The following is a 6205-nucleotide window of genomic DNA, read 5'->3' on the forward strand; positions in this document are numbered from 1 at the left end:
TGTTAACAGTGGTCTTCCTACTAGGACACACCTCCTCAGTGTTAACAGTGGTCTTCCTACTAGGACACACCTCCTCAGTGTTAACAGTGGTCTTCCTACTACACCTCCTCAGTGTTAACAGTGGTCTTCCTACTAGGACACACCACCTCAGTGTTAACAGTGGTCTTCCTACTAGGACACACCTCCTCAGTGTTAACAGTGGTCTTCCTACTAGGACACACCTCCTCAGTGTTAACAGTGGTCTTCCTACTACACCTCCTCAGTGTTAACAGTGTACCTATGGTTCAAAGGCACACGATTACTGTCTACAATAGCTGTAGGATCAGCAGAGGCATTCAGGGCAGTTAGGGGGACATCAATTAAGTTACTTACAGTGTGTCTTCCAATGCCCCAAGGACAATTTACATTTAATACAGGATTATGACAACTCATTGTCACAATAGTAGGGATTAGCTGAGCTGGGATTGGGTCATTGATAAGTCATTTTCACCACAGCCTTGAAATGCGTGGACAGAGTCCAGGAGCCAAGCTGATTTGGATGGACTCCGTCATTCCTGTAGAGTATCTTCTGTTTCCAGAAGGTGTCAAAGTTATCTATAAAAGTGACTCCAGCAGAGCTACAGTCTTTTAGCCAGATGTGTAATGCCAGCAGTCTGCTGAATCTTTCACCCCCCCGGCCCAACGATGGTACTGGACCTGAAATGACTGGCCGATTTTTGGAGTCTTTTAATGCTAAAATCAGTTCTTTAATTTCAAATTTCAGATGTTCCGAGCTAGCCGTCCTGATGTCGTTTGACCCCACATGGACTAACACTGTGTCAACTCCCGGCATCTGTGGTAGAACAGTCAGAAGCAGCCTTGTGATGTCCTGTACTCGTGCTCCTGTGTAGAACAGGATCTTTGCTTTGGGGACCGAGATGTTTCTCACCATAGAGCTGCCTATGATGACAGCTGGTGGTGTTCAATGGGCCGGTCTACCAGGCAGCCTCACGGTCTGATGAGGGTAGACGCTCAGAGGATCTGAACACGAGGTAGAATCCACTGGAGAGGGTGACAGAACAGAGGATGAAGACTCAGGTACCTCCGGATCCGATCTTGAATGGGAAGCCCGCAAGGTAGAAGGCACTGGAACCTCTGGGTCCAGGGTGGTAAAGCTGTTTCTGGTCTGTGTCAGGTCCGGGCTCAACATCTCTAAGGAGACCCCTGTTGCCAGAGGACACTGTTAGATATAGAAAGGGGCTAAGTTAGAACCACAGAACTAGAGTCTGTCCAGTCCTCTGTTAGAACCACAGAACTAGAGGCTGTCCAGTCCTCTGTTAGAACCACAGAACTAGAGGCTGTCCAGTCCTCTGTTAGAACCACAGAACTAGAGTCTGTCCAGGCTTCTGTTAGAACCACAGAACTAGAGGCTGTCCAGTCTTCTGTTAGAACCACAGAACTAGAGGCTGTCCAGTCTTCTGTTAGAACCACAGAACTAGAGACTGTCCAGTCTTCTGTTAGAACCACAGAACTAGAGGCTGTCCAGTCTTCTGTTAGAACCACAGAACTAGAGGCTGTCCAGTCTTCTGTTAGAACCACAGAACTAGAGGCTGTCCAGTCCTCTGTTAGAACCACAGAACTAGAGGCTGTCCAGTCCTCTGTTAGAACCACAGAACTAGAGTCTGTCCAGGCTTCTGTTAGAACCACAGAACTAGAGGCTGTCCAGTCTTCTGTTAGAACCACAGAACTAGAGGCTGTCCAGTCTTCTGTTAGAACCACAGAACAAGAGGCTGTCCAGTCTTCTGTTAGAACCACAGAACTAGAGGCTGTCCAGTCTTCTGTTAGAACCACAGAACTAGAGGCTGTCCAGTCTTCTGTTAGAACCACAGAACTAGAGGCTGTCCAGTCTTCTGTTAGAACCACAGAACTAGAGGCTGTCCAGTCTTCTGTTAAAAATATAGAACTAGAGAAGAGGAGAGAAGAAGAAGATCGAGTGAAAGGGGGGAGAGAGGGGGAGAGAGGGGAAGAGGGGAGAGAGTGAAAGAGAGAGGGGGAGAGAGGGAGAGAGAGAGGGGAGAAGGGGAGAGAGAGGAGGAGAGAGAGAGAGGGGTGAGAAGGAGAGAGAGAGAGGGGTGAGAAGGAGAGAGAGACACAATAATAGGAGTGTAGAGTGGTGTGTAAATATGGAAGGAGGAGGGGCTGTTGTGACCGGTGTCAGTATCGCTGCTCTTCTCATTGGTCCAGTACAGTTGAATCAGGAACAGCACCACTGGAACTGAAGTCTCTCTCTCCCTCTCTCTTTCTCCCCCCTCTCTCTCTCCCCTCTCTCTTTATCCCCCCCCCCCCCTCTCTCTCTCTCTCTCTCTCTCGCTCTCTCTCTCTCTCTCTCCCTCTCTCTTTCTCCTCCCTTCCCCCTCTCTTTCCCTCTCTCTCCCTCTCTCCTCCCCCCCCCTCTCTCTCTCCCTCTCTTTTTCTCCCCCTTCTCCCCCTCTCTCTAGCACATCCTCTCTTCCTCATTCCCTCTCTCCGTCTCTCCCTCCTTCAGATCTCTCTGTATCCCTCCTTCTCTGAAGGAGAAGCTCACCGGCAGCTCACCGGTTCACAGCCACAGGTATGAGCTTTTCCTCTCTAAACAGCAGCTTGACATATGGACTTTACTTTAATTAATCTATTTTCTCTCTAACTCGATTCTTTAGACTGTCGGCTCTCTTTCGGACGTGTAGTTGTTACTTTATTTGAGCTTTAAAGCAGAATCAGCTTCAGCTACAACATCATAATATCATTGAGACTTGTTTTAACTGATTCATAAATAGGCATGAATAAATAGCTGTAAATTACAGTATATATAGATAGTATATAGATATATATAATACATATAATACATATAGTATATACAGTATATATAGATAGTAAAGTAAATAGATATATATATAGCATATATAGCATATACAGTATATATACATAGTATATAGATATATATAGTATATACAGTATATATAGATATATATAGTATATAGATAGTATATAGATAAATATATAGATGTATACAGTATATATAGATAGTATATAGATATATAGTATATACCGTATATATAGATAGTATATATATATATATATATATATATATATATATAGTATATACAGTATATACAGTGTATATAGATAGTATATAGATATATATAGTATATATAGATAGTATATACAGTATATATAGATAGTATATAGATAGTATATAGATATATATAGTATATACAGTATATATAGATAGTATATAGATATATAGATATAGAGTGGGGCAAAAAAAGTATTTAGTCATCCACCAATTGTGCAAGTTCTCCCACTTAAAAAGATGAGAGAGGCCTGTAATTCATCATAGGTACACTTCAACTATGACAGAGAAAATTAGAAGATTTTTTATTTATTTCTGCCAATATAAGACATGTCTATGTCCTGGAAAGTTTGCTGTTGCTTACAACGTCATTCTAGTCACATTAGCAACAATTGTCCCGGTAAAGGAACACCGATCCAGTAGGTTAAAACCTCTTAGCGAGAAGATCTCACTAGCGGGGTCAATTTCGACAACATACAGTGAAATCGGAGTGCGCCAAATTCAAAATACAATATTAAAAATACAATATTAAATATTCATGACAATACAAGTGTCATACATGATTCTTTAGCTTAGAATCTTGGCAATCAGAATTTGATTTTAAAAAAGGCTTTACGGCAAAAGCATTTGTTTTTTTCATAGCATAATCTTTAGTCCAAAAGTTGCAAACGAGATTTTCTATTCTGCAAAGTCAGGTATGTTTATCCCCGTTTGGTTCCGTTTCCTTTTCAGAAAAGTTGTTCAATGGAATTGGTCCGAATGAATACACCCCTGATCTCTCTGGCGCATCTCCTTCATTTTCTAAGCCATGCATTAGTTCAAAGCTGTTCATCTGTTGTCTTTCTCTCTCTTTGAGTCAGCTACCCACCACATGTTATCCACTGCAGTGCTAGCTAGCTGTAGCTTCTGCTTTCAGTACAAATATTTAATTTAGCTAATAGTTGGACATCCATCAATCTGTCCATCGTTTCATTATTCATTTTTTTCCCCTTTTAAACAAGATCTCTTTCTCTGAACAATTCTATTAGTATAAAATAATATAATTTTATATTTTTTTCAATGTACAGTACAGCTCGGTATTTGTATTGTAAAGTGTATGTTTTTGCTCATCTTTATCAAAAGTACCAATAATTATGAAGGCGACTATATATGGATGTCTGACTCTGACAGCTGCTGTAGTTTCAGAACAGAGGATGTGGATTTTATGGAAATTTCCAGTGAATGAGAACGCCAGTGGGATTTTTCAATATTATCTCAATGAAATAGTAGGATGTCATTTTGAGTTCTGAGTTTATTCTCTGGTTACACAGTATTTCAAACGTTGTCCTTTTTTTTGCCTCCTTCAAAAAACCAAAAACAAGGAAATGTTTTTCTTCTTTTCGTTTCATCAAATTTATATTATTATTCATATTTATATTATTATTATTATATTTATATTCAAATTTACAGCACCTCTGCTGGTAAAATCATTAAGAAAAGAAAAACACTTATAAATCTAAACCCTGAAATGTGTTGCTTTATAGCAGCAACAGGTCTGGTGGAGGAAACTCTCTCTCTCAGAGAAATGTCAGTACTGTCCCCAGTCCACCTGGTCATGCTGCTGCTCCAGTTTCAACTGTTCTGCCTGTGATTATTATTAGTTGACCATGCTTGTCATTTATGAATATTTTAACATCTTGGCCATGTTCTGTTATAATCTCCACCCAGCACAGCCAGAAGAGTACTGGCCACCCCACATAGCCTGGTTCCTCTCTAGGTTTCTTCCTAGGTTTTGGCCTTTCTAGGGAGTTTTTCCTGGCCACAGTGCTTCTACACCTGCATTGCTTGCCGTTTCGGGTCTTAGGCTGGGTTTCTGAACAGCACTTTGAGATTTCAGCTGATGCACCAAGGGCTATATAAATACATTTGATTTGATCTGATTACTCTGTTCCCTTGGCTCCCGACATCCTCTAGTGACAGCGCAACAAGCCACAGCTGCACCTGATATGTGTCGTAGCGTTCCTGTAGCTTTTAAAGGGGAATCTGCAGTGGCTACATACATTTTCGGGACTTACAAATGAATGGCATGTACTCATTGATTATTGAAGAATATAGCTTGCATCTACAGTATAGCTCTGTCTTTGAATGTGAGAGTGGTTATATTTCTCCAGCCCCCATCCCTTAGCTTTTACCCAAAACAGTAACGGGGGAAACCCCTTTCTTATTAATTAAACTGCTGATTGGCCACTTAATGCAGCAGGGCTGTTTCTGAAGGATGCATCCACCCATACAGACAGGCAGAATGGGAGAGGTTACGGTAGAATCCACCCATACAGACAGGCAGAATGGGAGAGGTACGGCAGCATCCACCCATACAGACAGGCAGAATGGGAGAGGTACGGTAGCATCCACCCATACAGACAGGCAGAATGGGAGAGGTACGGTAGCATCCACCCATACAGACAGGCAGAATGGGAGAGGTACGGTAGCATCCACCCATACAGACAGGGAGAATGGGAGAAGTATGGTTGACCTGCTAGAGATTAAAGGGCTGTGTCCTATTGGAAGAGCTCGGGGCCCATGTCCAGACAGCATCTCATATCAGGAGTGCTGATCTAGGATTGGTTAAGCCTTTTAGGTCACAATGAATACAATTGTATGGACAGATGGACTGGACCAGCGCTCATACGCTGAGATGCTGTGTGAAAAAGGGCCCAGGTTAAAACTGTAGATGATGTGATTTGCTGTACATAGCATTTAGAAAGGTCAAAGTGAAGGACATTCAGTTTCAGAATTTCCCAGTAAAGTTGTGATGCCATCTTGTGGTTTAAAAACATCATCTCACTGCAGTCAAACTGGTAGAACGATGACATCAGAAATCAGACTGGAACTCCAGTTTAGAGCTACAAAATAAATATTGGCAACACGGTGACATTCATTTCTTATTTTGGAAATTGCCCATGATGGTTTTAAAATAATGAATTAACCAAAAACTCTGAAACTCCCAAACCGGTAAAAAAAAAGCAGTCTTGTCTTTTCCACCTTTTATCTTCATTACGTTCCACTGTAACTCTTTAACGAAAAGTTTTTAGTAAAATAAATATAATTTACCTAAATATATGTGTAGTTGTTTAGTGG

At 41.5% G+C, this 6205-nt stretch overlaps 1 protein-coding gene across 1 annotated transcript in view; it reads left to right on the plus strand.

The window, feature by feature from the left end:
- The first annotated feature begins 2481 nt into the window (after positions 1–2481).
- LOC112227449 (type-1B angiotensin II receptor-like) overlaps positions 2482–6205 on the plus strand; it is a 13695-nt gene continuing 9971 nt past the window's right edge. The window contains exon 1 of the mRNA XM_042308817.1: positions 2482–2590. The gene's annotated coding sequence lies outside the window, so the exon portion shown is untranslated. The remainder of the gene's footprint in view (positions 2591–6205) is intronic.

The sequence above is a fragment of the Oncorhynchus tshawytscha genome, linkage group LG29 (genome assembly GCF_018296145.1).
Source record: "Oncorhynchus tshawytscha isolate Ot180627B linkage group LG29, Otsh_v2.0, whole genome shotgun sequence".
In the NCBI taxonomy this organism is placed as follows: Eukaryota; Metazoa; Chordata; class Actinopteri; order Salmoniformes; family Salmonidae; genus Oncorhynchus; species Oncorhynchus tshawytscha.